This window comes from Protomyctophum parallelum (genome assembly GCF_964188405.1).
Source record: "Protomyctophum parallelum genome assembly, chromosome: 19".
NCBI classification, from domain to species: domain Eukaryota; kingdom Metazoa; phylum Chordata; class Actinopteri; order Myctophiformes; family Myctophidae; genus Protomyctophum; species Protomyctophum parallelum.
Window position 1 is genome coordinate 22,889,343 of NC_139717.1, and position 14,389 is coordinate 22,903,731.

Here is a 14,389-nt window from a genome sequence, read left to right on the forward strand (position 1 = left end):
CCCTTGTGTCAAGGGAAAGTGGGTTTACTTTCTTGCTAAAAAGAACAAGTTAGGACTTAGGACTAGGCAGTGTCATGTCGTGTCACTAAGTCTGTCAAGGGGAAGAAAGAAAAGTCTATTTTAATCCCAGTCAGCTCTGCGTGGTGAGACATGGCTGGTTTATGCAGTGGACACAAAACAATTACTATTTTAACCTATACTCATGCTCCGAAAATACCCTAAAAGGTCACAGTGTGTCACATGTGCAGTGCGTTTATCTTATAGATCAGCAAGTGACGCACCCGATTATGGAGTATAAATCAGCCTTGAAACGTCAGACTGTTATAGTGTCCTCTGTCCCCATACAGGTTATGATGTGATTGCTCAGGCCCAGTCTGGGACGGGGAAGACATCTCCATCCTGCAGGAGATTGATGTGGAGCTCAAGGGCACACAGGCCCTGGTCCTGGCCCCTACCAGGGAGCTGGCTCAGCAGGTGAGTGTTGCTGGCACAAACACTGACTCACAACAAGTAGTTTATCTATCCAAGGTTCCCTCTCCTACCAGCTGCTCGTGTTGGTATAGGACTGAATGTTCTTTGGTAGAGCGTCCCGTCTGCTCTCCACAGTGACAGGGCCTCACCGTCCCTACTCACGACTTAACAGCAGACGACATGTTGAAACAAAATGCAACCCTTAAGTCACAATGGCTTCACATGAACAAACTTTGAAGCACAAGGGCCTACAAGTGGTTAACATAATGGTGACTGAACTACTTCAAGACACATGATTGAGTGTGGGTGACTGTCCCTTTGGTCAGTCACTCCCGCAGAGGATTATGTTCAGTTGACGGTGACTTACTACTTCAAGACACGCAATTTGAGTACAATTGGCAAGTCTAATATTTAACTGATTTGTCACATTTATTTTTTCAACATCTTTTGTTTACCCTAGGTCTGATCCATCTATACATGGTTATGCTTTGTGCCATCCCCCAAAAAAGAGTGAATCTACAAGTGCTCAATGTTTAGCGCTGCAACACGTGAGCTTGTGGATCGGCTATATTTTAGATGCACAATACTGGCATTACGACAAAAGACAAATCGGGCCAAGTCGACTCTGGGTGTTAAAGGCATCATCTCCTTGATGAGAAGTGTCAGTTTTGTGCCGGAAGCGGCCAGCCACGGTAACCTCCATTGTGTCTCCTCACCCAGGTTGCCATGCTGTGTCTGCCACCGTGCTGTCTGCCACCATGCCTACTGATGTGCTGGAGGTCACAAGAAGCTCATGCGTGAGCCTGTCCGCATCCTGGTGAAGAAAGAGGAGCTGACCATGGAGGGTATCCCGTCAGCCATGGTAAGACTACTCGCCATGGAGGGTTTATTTAGATCACTGGTTCCCAAACGTTCAAGGACCCCCACATTGACACTACGTAGCCCAATTTATATTGTAAAAACAATGTTAATTTGACTCGGAGTGTACAAATGGACCCTAACGGGTCTATTTGTTACACTCTCAGTTACAGACCCATAAGGGTCCATTTGGTTACAAACTGTCATTTAGCTGGGGACCCCCTGGAACTACCTCCAAGGACCCATGGGGGTCCCCGGACCCCACTTTAAGAACCACTGATTTAGATCACTGGCGCCACGTCCGTAGTCCAAATGGAGCCTTATGGGTCTGTAACTTTATGTAAGCCACAGACCTAACGGAGTAAAATGAACTGAAGATTGGGGAAGAGATGTGGGGACAATAACTTCGATTGATTAATTTAGCTGATCAAATTAGCAGAAATGTTTTTGTTGACTCTTTTAGATGTCTTTGTGCCCCCTGCCACTGGACAAGGCAGTGACCCACAGTGTCACAGTCTTATATCTGGCAGGGGAAGAGACAAAGCAGTCCAATTCAATCCCAGTCAGCTCTGCTCAGTGAGACAAGGCACAAAAATAGTTTTTTCTAGCAGAAGGATGCAATCGTCACACTTTACACTCAGTTCACACGGGTGTGATTAATGTTTTTAACAAATGTTGCTCTGTGTCGGTGTCTTCTGTTTTAAAGGCTCTTGTGGTGCATACTTGATCTCAATGGCGCTTCTCTTCCTCCCTCTGTTGTAGTACGGAGACATGGACCAGAAGGAGAGAGATGTTATCATGAGGGAGTTCCGCTCCTCTCCTGGTCGAGTCCTCATCACCACTGACCTTCTGGTACGTAAACTATCCCCTGTGGGCACAGCGTTTGTAGAGGAGTTGTGAATACAGATTTCTTGTAATGAATGGGTGGGCTATTTGGGGAACTCTGCTTGGCAGAAGTTGGCATAGTTGGATGTTTTTGTTCAAATCGATAAATGACAACCGGAAGTTCTCTGTGACAGTCTGTGGTGGAAGGTTGGCACCAAGTCGGGAACGTTGACGCAGACACACCCAGCTTATCTTTCCTGTTATGCAGAGCATTGACTTTAAATGGTGCATTTATATAGCGCCTTTATCCAAGCCTTTTACATTACACATTTTACAGTGCATCAATTCATACACCGATGGCGGCGGAAACCATGCAAGGCACCAGCCGGCACATCAGGAGCAATGCCTGACACAAATGACTCATTTTCAAATGGGGAAAAAATGTCCCATTTTCAGCAGACTGTGTCGTTTTGATCCAACGCTTTGGCTCCCAAGCATGAATTCCACGTGGCTCTCCAAGGTTCCCTCTCCTCCCAGCTGCTGTGTTGGTGAAAGGACTGAATGTTCTTTGGTAGAGCGTCCCGTCTGCTCTCCACAGTGACAGGGCCTCACCGTCCCTACTCACGACTTAACAGCAGACTACAAGAATGCTATTTACATACTGTAAACTCACAATGTCTTTTTTTTTTTTTTTTACACTGGGGGAGGTTATCGTTTTACTGATGCCAACGGCACAAAGTAATGGCTATACTGCAGCGAGGATAAAGCATTTTGATTTTAGTGCTGTCGGGTACAGGCTTTATTTTAGACGTACTGTTAGTGTTGGTCTGACTGTCATTAGACAACCTCATGCAATACACTCTGAAGAGTTTATCATCTGTACATATGGGAAGAAAAGTCTCCATACCTACCAGAATGTGTTTGTGGAGCCACTCAAGGACAGTAAAAATACAGGATCTAGTGTCTGCATGTTTGTCGGTGACTAATGAATGTTCTTGTCTGTGTCCTCATGTTGGTGTCTAATGACCGTTCTTGTGTCCTCAGGCCAGAGGTATCGATGTCCAGCAGGTTTCCCTGGTCCTCGACTACGACCTGCCCACCAACAGAACTACATCCACAGGTGATCACTTTAAAACCTAGTCTAGCCGAGGCGGACCATCACATCTCTGCCTACAGGCGATGCCTTTGTACATCTAAAGTCAATGTATCGGCTGCTAACAAACCTACGCCCACTGTTCTAGAAAGTTAAATATATCACACGCTCTCCTAAAAGTCTATTCATTGTTTCTGCGACGGCAGTTTAGGTGTTTTGCACATTTCTGCTTGACTAGCTATGTGATACTATACTTTCCCTAATTCTGGCACGTCGCGCAGGCAAACGAATATACATCCTCAAAAGTGTCGCAAGCGTTGAACTTATGGTTGGGACGAGACCCAATGATTTGCTGATAAAATCAGCAGAAATGTTTGCATTCATGCGTTGGTCATTTACCAATTAAGATGTATCTTTTGGCCCCCTGCTACTGGGCAAGGCAGTGGCCCACAGTGTCACAGAGTCTTATATCTGGCAGGGGAAGAGACAAAGCAGTCCATTTTAATCCCAGTCAACTCTGCTCAGTGAGACGAGGCTGGTTCATGCAGTGGACACAACTGTTTGTTCTAGTGTTGATGAATGCTTATAGGGGTAGTTCACCGCAACATGTCTAATTTTTCTATCGATTTCACACCCCATGAAGCCTTGAATTATGTGTCAAAGTCCTGGGTAATCCGACCAGGTCATCGCTCTATAGCAGGGGTTCTCAAACCGTGGGTCGAGACCCCTCGGGGGGTCGCCAAATTATGTTTGGGGGTGTCCCCAAATTATATATACATTATTTTTTTTGCAACTGAATGTGTACTGAACTCTTCATTTCCATTTTCCAGCCATAGTACATACACATTCCCTAATGATTATAACTGGTTTCAGTATTTTTGTTTTGGGTGAACTACGTGGTATGTAGGGGTTTACTAGGGGTGAACTACGTGGTATGTAGGGGTTTACCGAAGCCTAAAGTTTGTAGCTTTACCGTGTGGCAAAGTAGTTGGTTGATACTAACGTCCACCAAACTGTGCACTTCATCAAATGCTAATCCTGCATCCTCCTCCTCCTCCTCTCCACTCAGGATCAGGCGAGGCGGTCGTTTCGGCAGGAAGGGCGTTGCCATTAACATGGTCAGAGAGGACGAGTCCGACAAGCGCACCCGGCGAGACAAAGAGACATTCTACAACACCACCCACGGTGGTGGAGGAGATGCCCATGAATGTCGCCGATCTCATCTAAAAGAAGGGGAAAAACGAAGATTCCGCCCGGCATTTGGTTCAACCCCCCCCATCTTTCTCCAATTTGACCCTTTAGTTTACACTGATCCCATATCTGCCACCACGAGAGCAGGCTCTCGGCCCGACTAAAATTGTCCTCCCCCCACAAACTGGTAATGGAAGGCTGTAGTTTCCTTGTTATTGCGTAGATAATTTTCTACATAGCGTTTGCCTTTGATAATGACCACTTATTATCAAGATGATTAATGTGATTAAATGTTTTTATTTTTGAACAGCACTGTGTACAAACATGGACATAATGCATTAACTCCCTAAGCCCTTGTAAATAGAGGAAAAAGTCTCTTCAGATGCATCTCATTTTCATTTCCAAAATAAAACGAACAAATGTAGATGTCCCTTGCCTATACCCCTGCAGTACAGGAATACTACTAATACTAAGACAAGGCATTATAAGAACTGAAACGTAAAACGGTATGCAAAATCTGCAACCCTCAACGGTGCTTATTATAAGGCCTCTGCAGTATGAATGATGTCTTTTGAGGATAGTCCTTGAGAAGCTTTTCCCACACAAGTAAGGCTTTTCTCACAGCATTCGACCCGTATCTCTATTGAATCGGTGAAATCCATTATCAGCACCTTTGAATGGGGCCAGTATGGCCATACTGGCCCCGATTGTGACGGGTGATAATGTCACTGATGTCCTGACGGAGGTCGCGCCGTGTCTGGTGGCCTTGAGGCACCGCCGAGCGATGCGAAGGCCACCAGACTCGACTCGGCGCCGTCCAAGTTACGTAGCCCCTATTAGTAGCCCCTAGTTAACATGCGCCGACAAGATTTGGAAATGACACGTCCAGCAGGGGGAGTCCTTGACCAGGCTATGTTCAGCCAAGGGCCATACTGGCCCCATTCAAAGGTGCTGATAACAGATGATTATGCAGAGAAAACGGTCGAGTATGGATGCGCATGTCTCTTTAAATGTTTTGAGCACTTATAACTCTTCCCACATTGGTCACAGACGTATGAAAGGACCACTTTTCAACCTATCTTCATATAATAGGTCCTCACTAATAATCATGCTAAAATGGCTCTTTTATCTCTTTTTCTACTCAGTCTGTGTCTCATAGGAGGGCTGTGGGCAGTTTAGAAAAGTCCTCCAGTGACGGTAGATTTTCATTATCGTGAGAACGATGGCTTCCATTTTTGCATTGCAACCTTTCGGGACTAGAAAGCCTGCAGTTTCTATTGGCTTGTATTCCCCGTCGATGATGTCACTGGAGCATAGGCGGAGCTTGAACTTGACGCCTTGGGGTGCGACTGCTTGGCCAATGACACCCGCACGCGCAATTTTTTTTTAACCTTATTTTAGCGCTTTTACAATGCCCTAACCCCTAAAAATGAGTTATTTAGGTAGTACAGCAGCTCACACACATACACACATGCACTACAGCCATACAGCGAGTCATATCATGATAAGAGAGATGATTACAAACTACAGTCAGAAGCCAGAAGTTACGTTTAAACCAGGGTGCAGTGCACCCCCTGAACCCCCTCAAGCTCCGCCCATGCACTGGAGGACTGTTTCTGAACTGCCCACAGCCCTCCCATGAGACACAGACGGAGTAGAAGAAAAATTGCGCCATTTTATCATGATTATTAGTGAGGACCTATTATATGAAGATGGGTTGAAAAGTGGTCGTTTAAAGGCTTCTCTGTCGTTTGACTATTCTCATTTTGAAGCTTTTCTCACACTGGCTGGTCACATGCATAAGGCCTCTCTGCAGAATGAACTATCTGATGTATTTTGAGGGTAGATGTCGTTGTGAAGCTTTTCCCACACTGAACACACAAGTAGGGCTTCTCTCCAGTATGGATGCACTCATGAACCTTTAAATTCCCTGCATAACGAAAGCCCCTGCCACAGTGCTCACAGGGGTAATGCTTCACTGCAGTGTCATTGTGTACCATCTGGTGACGCTCAAGATTAGTCCTATTCGTGAATCTTTTCGCACACTGGCCACAAGCATAAGGCTTCTCTCCAGTATGGATGCGCTTATGAAGCAATAATCTACCTGAAGTACGGAAACTACTGTCGCACTGATCACAGACGTAAGGCTTCAGTCCAGCATGGAGTAGCAGATGAGTCTTTAATGTACTATTGGCCGCAAAACCTTTACCACACTGATCACAGCTGTAAGGCCTCTCTCCAGTATGGATGCGCTGATGGCTCTTTAAATTTCCAGACTGACAAAAAGTCTTACCACATTGATCGCAGACAAAGGGTTTCTTCTGTGTGTATTCTGTTGTGCACTACAAGGGCATTCTTATGGCAGAAGTTTTTACCACACTGCCCACAGCTGTGAGGCCTCTCTCCAGTATGGCTGCGCTTCTCTTGTCCAGTGTTAATTCTCTGGTGGGTTTGCGGGTCAGAACATGTGCTGAGGCTCTTCCCGCGCCGACCTCGAGAGGGATGTTTGGGTTTCACCGGGGGCGGTGCCGAAGAGTCATCTGAGAAAACGACATTAACAGAATTAGCAACATGGGTTCCCTGGACCCTGAGATCCACATCATATGAGAAGGGATGCATGCATAGCAAGTGTTACCAAACAAACTTTGTAGGAGCCATGAATTGGATCATTGTGTTTATGTTTATTTATACCTTGGTCAATGAAATTAATGGGCTGTCGCTGGTGCTAATGTGATTGATTGTGTGGGATGCCGTACTTTTTGTTGACCGCTTTATTTTACTTTATTTACGTTGATCCCTGTGATCTTGATTTATGTTTGAACACCCTTATGAGTTACATTTCACTGCTTTAATACCCCCTTATGAGTTACATTTCACTGCTTTAATAAATCCCTTAAACGCATTATTTGGACCAAACTAATTCCTTTTTGTTTGTGGAGCGGAGTGCGTCTGAACACTGCCCATACGATGTGCCTCTCAGCGACTTATTTATAATTTACTCTCCTCGCTTTACAAACTTTATTAAGAACTTAATATTGATCAAACTTTAGACATACTTATTCTGTGTAACTTGATCACTGGCATCAGGTTACACACTGTTTGCAGGTCAGAACATGCACCAAAGCTATTCCCGTGTTGACCACGAGCGGGATGTTTGGGTTTCACCGGGGGCGGTGCTGAAGAGTTATCTGAGGATACAAAACAACAGGAATAATAAATATGTAAAATGACATGCGTTTATATACCGTAGTCCTTTCATTTGCAACAAATAAACTCTGCCTTTTATTTATTATGCAATTTATTCATGGTATTGTAAGCGTACGTTTGTTGTCAGCTAATGAGCATCCTATAGCTCAGTGGTTTTCAACCAGTGGTCCTTGAGGTGGTTCCAGGTGGTCCCCATGCAGCTAAATGCTAGCGTTGGTAACTGTTGTAGTCGATGTGCATGAAATTTGGATAAAATCTGAAGGAGTAAATGATTAGAAAATGTGTTTTACATGTTGACCTCCTGGTGGCGCTATAAAGAGCAGATGGGAAAAATTCCAGGCAGAGGTTTTTCCTTGGCCTCTAGCAAGTGTGCATACAAAGTTTTACACAGATCCGTGCAATTAGAGGTGAAAACACTAATTGGCCAGTTATAGCACCACCATGAGGCTGAGTTGAAAATGTTCCAGTGGTATTTCTTGGCCTAGTGGGAATGTGCGTGCACAAATTCACGGAAATCACACGATGTGTTAATTTGTGGCATTTTGTTTGAAACTGAGCACTCCTGCGAACTTTGGAAGCCAATATTAGCCAATCAAATCTGAAAGACTCTAGAGAGACTGTGTACCAATTTGCGTAATGTTTGGACAAAATATGTAGGTGTACTGTCCAAAATAATCTTTTGCACAAAGCGGCCTCCTGGTGGCGCTATAAGAGGCCAATGTGAAAACCTTGGGGCAGAGGTTCAGCTGTGGCATTCAGGGAGTGTGTGTGTGCAGAGTATGGCTGCGATCAAGCCAATGGTGCCTGAGATTAGCTGTCCACAGACGAACACACACAAACGGACGGACGGACGGACGGACGGAGTGCAAAACATACTCTCTCCCCATGCTTTCGGCCTGGTGGAGACAAATATAGCTATATTAAAAATAAATGAAAACAGTAAGTGAAAAAACGGCCCCTCACGTATTAGGACACTCAGTCACCAGAAAAAAAGAGTTTGAAGTTAATGCCTGGTTTGTATAGGAAGGGGGCGGGGCAGGTAAAATTAATATCAAATATCTATAAATACTGAATCGAGCAACTTAAAGTTTTTTGTTAAGGTGAAATATCCCTTTATATCCCTTTATTATGTAAATTAACAGCTTTTAGCCAGAGTGTAGACTGTAGAGTAGGAGAGTAGAGACACGCTTTTATCTCGCCACAAAGCGGGTGCCTATGGGCTATAGTTCCAAACATTGCCCCTATGGCTGGAACTGTCTCTTTGAGACAGAATGAGCACTTCCGCATTCCATTGTTATAATTGGAGTCAACGCTAGTGTCGCCACTCGCTTACTAATTACTCTGCTTTTAGCCACAAAAAAAAACACACATTCTGACATTCACATGACACGCTCCGAAGCACGTTCCAAAAAAAGAATGCTTGCTTTCATGCTGGCTTGTAAAACTTTATATTGTAGTGAATTGCCTGTCTTTGAATAACTTGCAGCAGTGAGGTAGGCAGCCAAGCCTGATATGTTTAATATTTATTATGTTTTTTCTAGATTCTGTGAGTGATATTATGATTGCGTGATTATTGTGTTGTTTTAAACAGCTGGAGTAAATCCACCAAACAGCGGTGGCAGCGCGGTGTAGTATTTCCTGGAGCCATGTGGATGAAAAACATCATCATATTGATTCATATAGCAACAGAACACAACTTGGTCAGAGTTTGGTGACTGACTGACCGTTCATCAGAACATCTTCTGAGGATAATTATAGCATCAACGCTTATCGCTACCATGATGCCAGTGATCAAGTTGGTAACAGGTACGGTACTACGGTCGCCCCTTTTCCATCTCGCCCACTACTCTACCTAACCTAGCTGTAGTGTAAATAACAAACATAAATTCGAGTTGGTGATTATATAAAAGGTATTAGCATATTAATTTAGCATTGTTATTTCTTAAGTTCACTCTCTATATCCACGCGGGCATAATAGCATGATGATGCCATTACAAAACATGGGCTAGCCTACATGTAATAAATATGTGTTTAATAAAACGAAATGAACTGCTAGAAGGTCCTAAATTAACTTAATTAAGTAGTCACCGTCTCTGTGTCATGTTATTCTTAGAGATCGACTATACAGTTGGTTTGGAAACCTAACTGTAAAGTAAAGTACAAATCTGAGATCCTTAGATTAGCCAAAATGGCAGGGAAGATCATGGGTATGTCTACCCCCCCAGTTCATCTTTGAGCAGGCCACCATTGGACAGGTTAAGAAAATTGTGTCTGACCCCTCCCATGTACTATACCCTGAGTATCGGCTAATGTCATCAGGTAGGAGGTACGGTCCATGCGTGCAAATATAATAGGTACAAGCATTCCTTTGTCCCTCTGACAATCACACTCCTTAACAGAGTCCTTGCAGAGGGCTGACAGGGTAGGGGTCGAAGGTTATGAGGTGATGTTCTTCCTCTTTTGCACTAGGTATGTTGGTGTGTGTTTTTTTAAATGTTGTACGGGTCACTGAGGGGGATTTTAATGTATCAAAATGTATTAACAACATGTGTAATTGGATAGTGATGCCAAATACATACCATTGACACGAACAAAGTTTGAGAACTGCTGTGATTTAGAAGGAATTTGTAGAATCTGCTTCAGGCCTTATTTGGTTAAATACCTTGCAGCTATAGGAGGGGTTTTCAACCCTTAAGGCCCATTATTTATTTTGCATTTGAGCCACGGACCACCACATTTAGCCTCTCAGACCCATCTGAGCCACGGCCCCCACACACACCACCATTTGATGACATTTAGCCTCTCAGACCCATCTGAGCCATGGACCACGGACCACAAATTTGATGAAATTTAGCCTCTCAGACCCATCTGAGCCACGGACCACCATTTGACAACATTTAACCTCTCAGACCCATCTGAGCCACGGCCCACAGACCACCATTTGATGACATTTAGCCGCTCAGACCCATCTGAGCCACACACCACCATTTGACAACATTTAACCTCTCAGACCCATTTGAGCCACGGAACCACCATTTGATGACATTTAGCCTCTCAGACCCATTCTGAGCCACGGACCACCATTTGATGACATTTAGCCTCTCAGACCCAAAACTAAAGAATATTTTGTTGTCGTTGGATAATATTTTGTCCACAATGCCATGCTGTTGGCAAACGTTGATCAAAATAACAATTCTTCTACAGGTTATCTAATTGTGTAGACTTAAATGAAGTAATGTAGATGTTTAACAATAAATTAACTCTTGAGAGCGTAACATGAAAACAAATGGACCCGGTCCGGTCCATTTGGTTTCATTCCATTTGGTCGCTGGACCACTTGTGAGCTATAGGATGCTCATTAGCTGACAAAACAAACGTGCGCCTATAATAGCATGAATAAATAGTGTCGCAGTCCCGCCCCCTTTCATGACGACGCCAGGCCAAGGAAATAATTCTCAATGCATTTTCCCCATAAACATTTCAAAAAGTATTTAACAACAGTATTTAACAACAAACACAATATTTTGGACCAAACAAATAATTACAAAGAAGAAAAACAACAAAATAAAGTGTTGTAACCTGTTGTTTTTTTCTAATTATTTGTTCCGCCCATAACATTTGTTTATTGTCATGATTTGTCACGACAAGAGTTGGCTTTGTCCGCGGCGTAAACGTCTTTAAATAAATACTTTTTGAAAAGTCTATGAGGAAAATGAACGGGGAATTATTTTCCGGGTCTCTCGAGGGGGCGGGACTGCAACGCTCTATTCTATTGCATAATAAATAAAAGGCAGAGACCCAGAGCTTATTTGTTGCAAATTAAATGAAATGTCATTTTACATATTTATAATTCCTCTGTTATTGTTTTGTATTCTCAGATGACTCTTCGGCGCCGCCCCCGGTGAAACCCAAACATCCCGCTCGCGGTCGGCACGGGAAGAGCTTCGGCGCATGTTCTGTTCCGCAAACGGTGTGTAACCTGATGCCAGTGATCAAGTTACACAGAATAGGTATGTCTAAAGTTTGATCAATATTAAGTTCTTAATAAAGTTTGTTTGGTAAAACTTGCTATGCATGCATCCCTTCTCATATGATGTGCATCTCAACGTGGGGCCCGGGGACCCCCAGGGGTCCTTGAGGGGGATTTTGGTTTATCAAACATAATCTATAAACATGTGTAATTGGAAGTGATGACACAAATAAATGAGCAGACAACATTGGAACTTAGGATTCATACTCCTATTTTACCACTATTTCGGCGCTGTAGTGCTGAAATGATTTCGGCTCGTCAGTAGCACCGAAGAGCCGACTTTAGGACGGTACCCCCCCCGAACCTCAAATGACGTCACATCGCCGAACCGACTTCTATTCGGCTCTAAAATAGAAGTATGAATCGGCCCTTACTTAAATTAAGCTGATAAATGAGTCCTGATTGTCTGAAATTGTGCAACCCACCTCGAAAATGTATTATTTTTATTAATAGGAAATCATGCTAGGTTTAACCCAGTGTTGATTTTGGCAGCACATTTTGATTTTAGTTTTAGTCATAGTCTCTTGAATAGTTTTAAATAAAATGTACTTAGTTTTATGTCCCCAAGGGCCCCCTGATGCCCAAGTGTGAATGTGCCTAAAGTGCCCGTAGATCCGGACCGGAGGAGTTTCTCAAAGTGGGGGCCGTGCTGCAAGCTTGTACATCTGCTGTTTTACATCTAAACATTTTTGAAAAAGGTTTTGCTTTTTTTTTTCTCACAAATCTTCTCTTCTGGTTGGGTCCATGGTACAAAGCATTTTCAGATATACCATTTTGGGGTCCTTGACACGAACAAAGTTTGAGAACTGCTGATTTAAAAGGAATTTGTAGAATCTGCTTCAGGTCAGCCAACGCAGGGAAGCTGGAAGTACCCTCACTATAAACGCCGGGACAACGCTCCACACATCCCAAACTCTTCTCCCTTCTGGCTCCAAAACTTTGGAATGCACTTCCCGTTGCAGTCAGAACTGCAGCATCACTCCCAATCTTCCGCCGTAGTCTGGAAACCCACCTTTTCAGACTCATCATGGCCCGTAGCACTTACCCTACCCTACCCCCTAGGCCTAGATAGCACTTTTTGTAGACTTAGATAGCATTTGATACAGACTGTATAGACAGATCTGCACCAGGGGGGCAGTCAGACAGATATTTTGTGAAGCCTGAAACTCCTGAAAGTTCATATAATGGCCTGTTGTGGCGCTGTCACTGGACCCAAAAAACCCCATAGCCCCATAGAAGTCCATGTATTTGGGCCCAACTTCACCTCGACTGTATTACCTTAATAAACATGGTCATGAATACTTTCTGCTTCCAGTCACTAGTTTAAAGTCTCATTTCTAATGTCATAATATTCTTTTTGGAAAATGATGGTCCCATTTATAAAATAAATGACCATAAAGTCGCGTATGTTCTGAGGGGCGTGGCTACCGTTACAGTCTATGATCGGGAGTCCCCACCCACTCGAGTCAAAATAAAAACCAACAGAGAAGAAGGGGGGAAGTCCCGCCTCGTTGTCTGGGCAGCCAATGGCCAGCTGGGCCCAAACGGAGCCAGCCAATGGCCAGCTGGGCCCAAACGGATCTAGAAAGATGGCGACTTACAGTGCAGGAATAACGGGCTTCATTTTACGTCCATGTTAGACCCGGGGAACGCTTTGTCCATATTTTTTACAGTCTATGATCTGCACACAAGCAGTGCGCCAGTGCGCATGCGTCGTCAACATTTATTATGCGCTGTCAATCAAGCACCGGGAAGCGCTTATGCGTACCAACAGCTGGGGCCGCCCAGAATGATTATTATGGCCAGAATACTAGTAAATTCTGTGGCGAGAGCATTTCCCACTGACTGCCACTCAAAGTAGCTACTACTGGCCAATCACTGCACGTCTTGCACAAGTGCACTGGCCATTGTGGCTAATCACAGTGCGTCCTTACTCAAACGAGGGAGCATTCCATGCTGCTCGCTGCTGAGAGGAGGGCGGTTGACAGGAGGAGAGAACCTGACACAAATGGTTCGGCTTCTCCGTTTCAGATGTGGAGCGAACTAAAAAGTAAAAGTTGTAAAAGGGCATGCTTTGGATCTTCCCATTCGCCCCTGTGCTTGTGTTTGTTTTCCGGGTGCTGGAGCAAGTTGCTCGTGTGCGATGCCGTCTCTCACAGCCTAGGCCACCGACTTTTACGGGTACAGCCTAGGTTTTAGCAAAGAGATTCTATATGGTTTTAGTTCCGACATAGTGGAGTGGGAGGAGTGCAAAGCATTGCGGACTGGCACTGCTGCTGCACAACATGAAGCTTATCAACATGACAACACCGTGTCCAGACTGTTAATTTGCACCGAGGAGCCATGTGTGTCTGACTCTGTGTTGACTGTGTACATCGCCTTGGCTAAAAACAAAAGGGAAGCCTGACGTATGCTTCGCCGTACGACGTGTCGTATGTTAAACAAATAGCTGATCTGCAAGCTCACAAGTAGATCGGCTATTAAAAAAAAAAAAAAAAAAAAGGTATCTAAATATTGCTTTGAAGCTCATAGTATCCTTTAGGAAGTATTAAGGAGTTTGTATTAGAATATGCATATAGGTCTGGACCACACATGGACCTATAGCTGCAATTTGCAACTTAAATAATGGGATGAATCTAGAGTTGCAATACTCTCCATTGACTGCCCAGTCCCCACTTATCCAATAAATATCGTTTTGCTATAAGTTAAAGTTA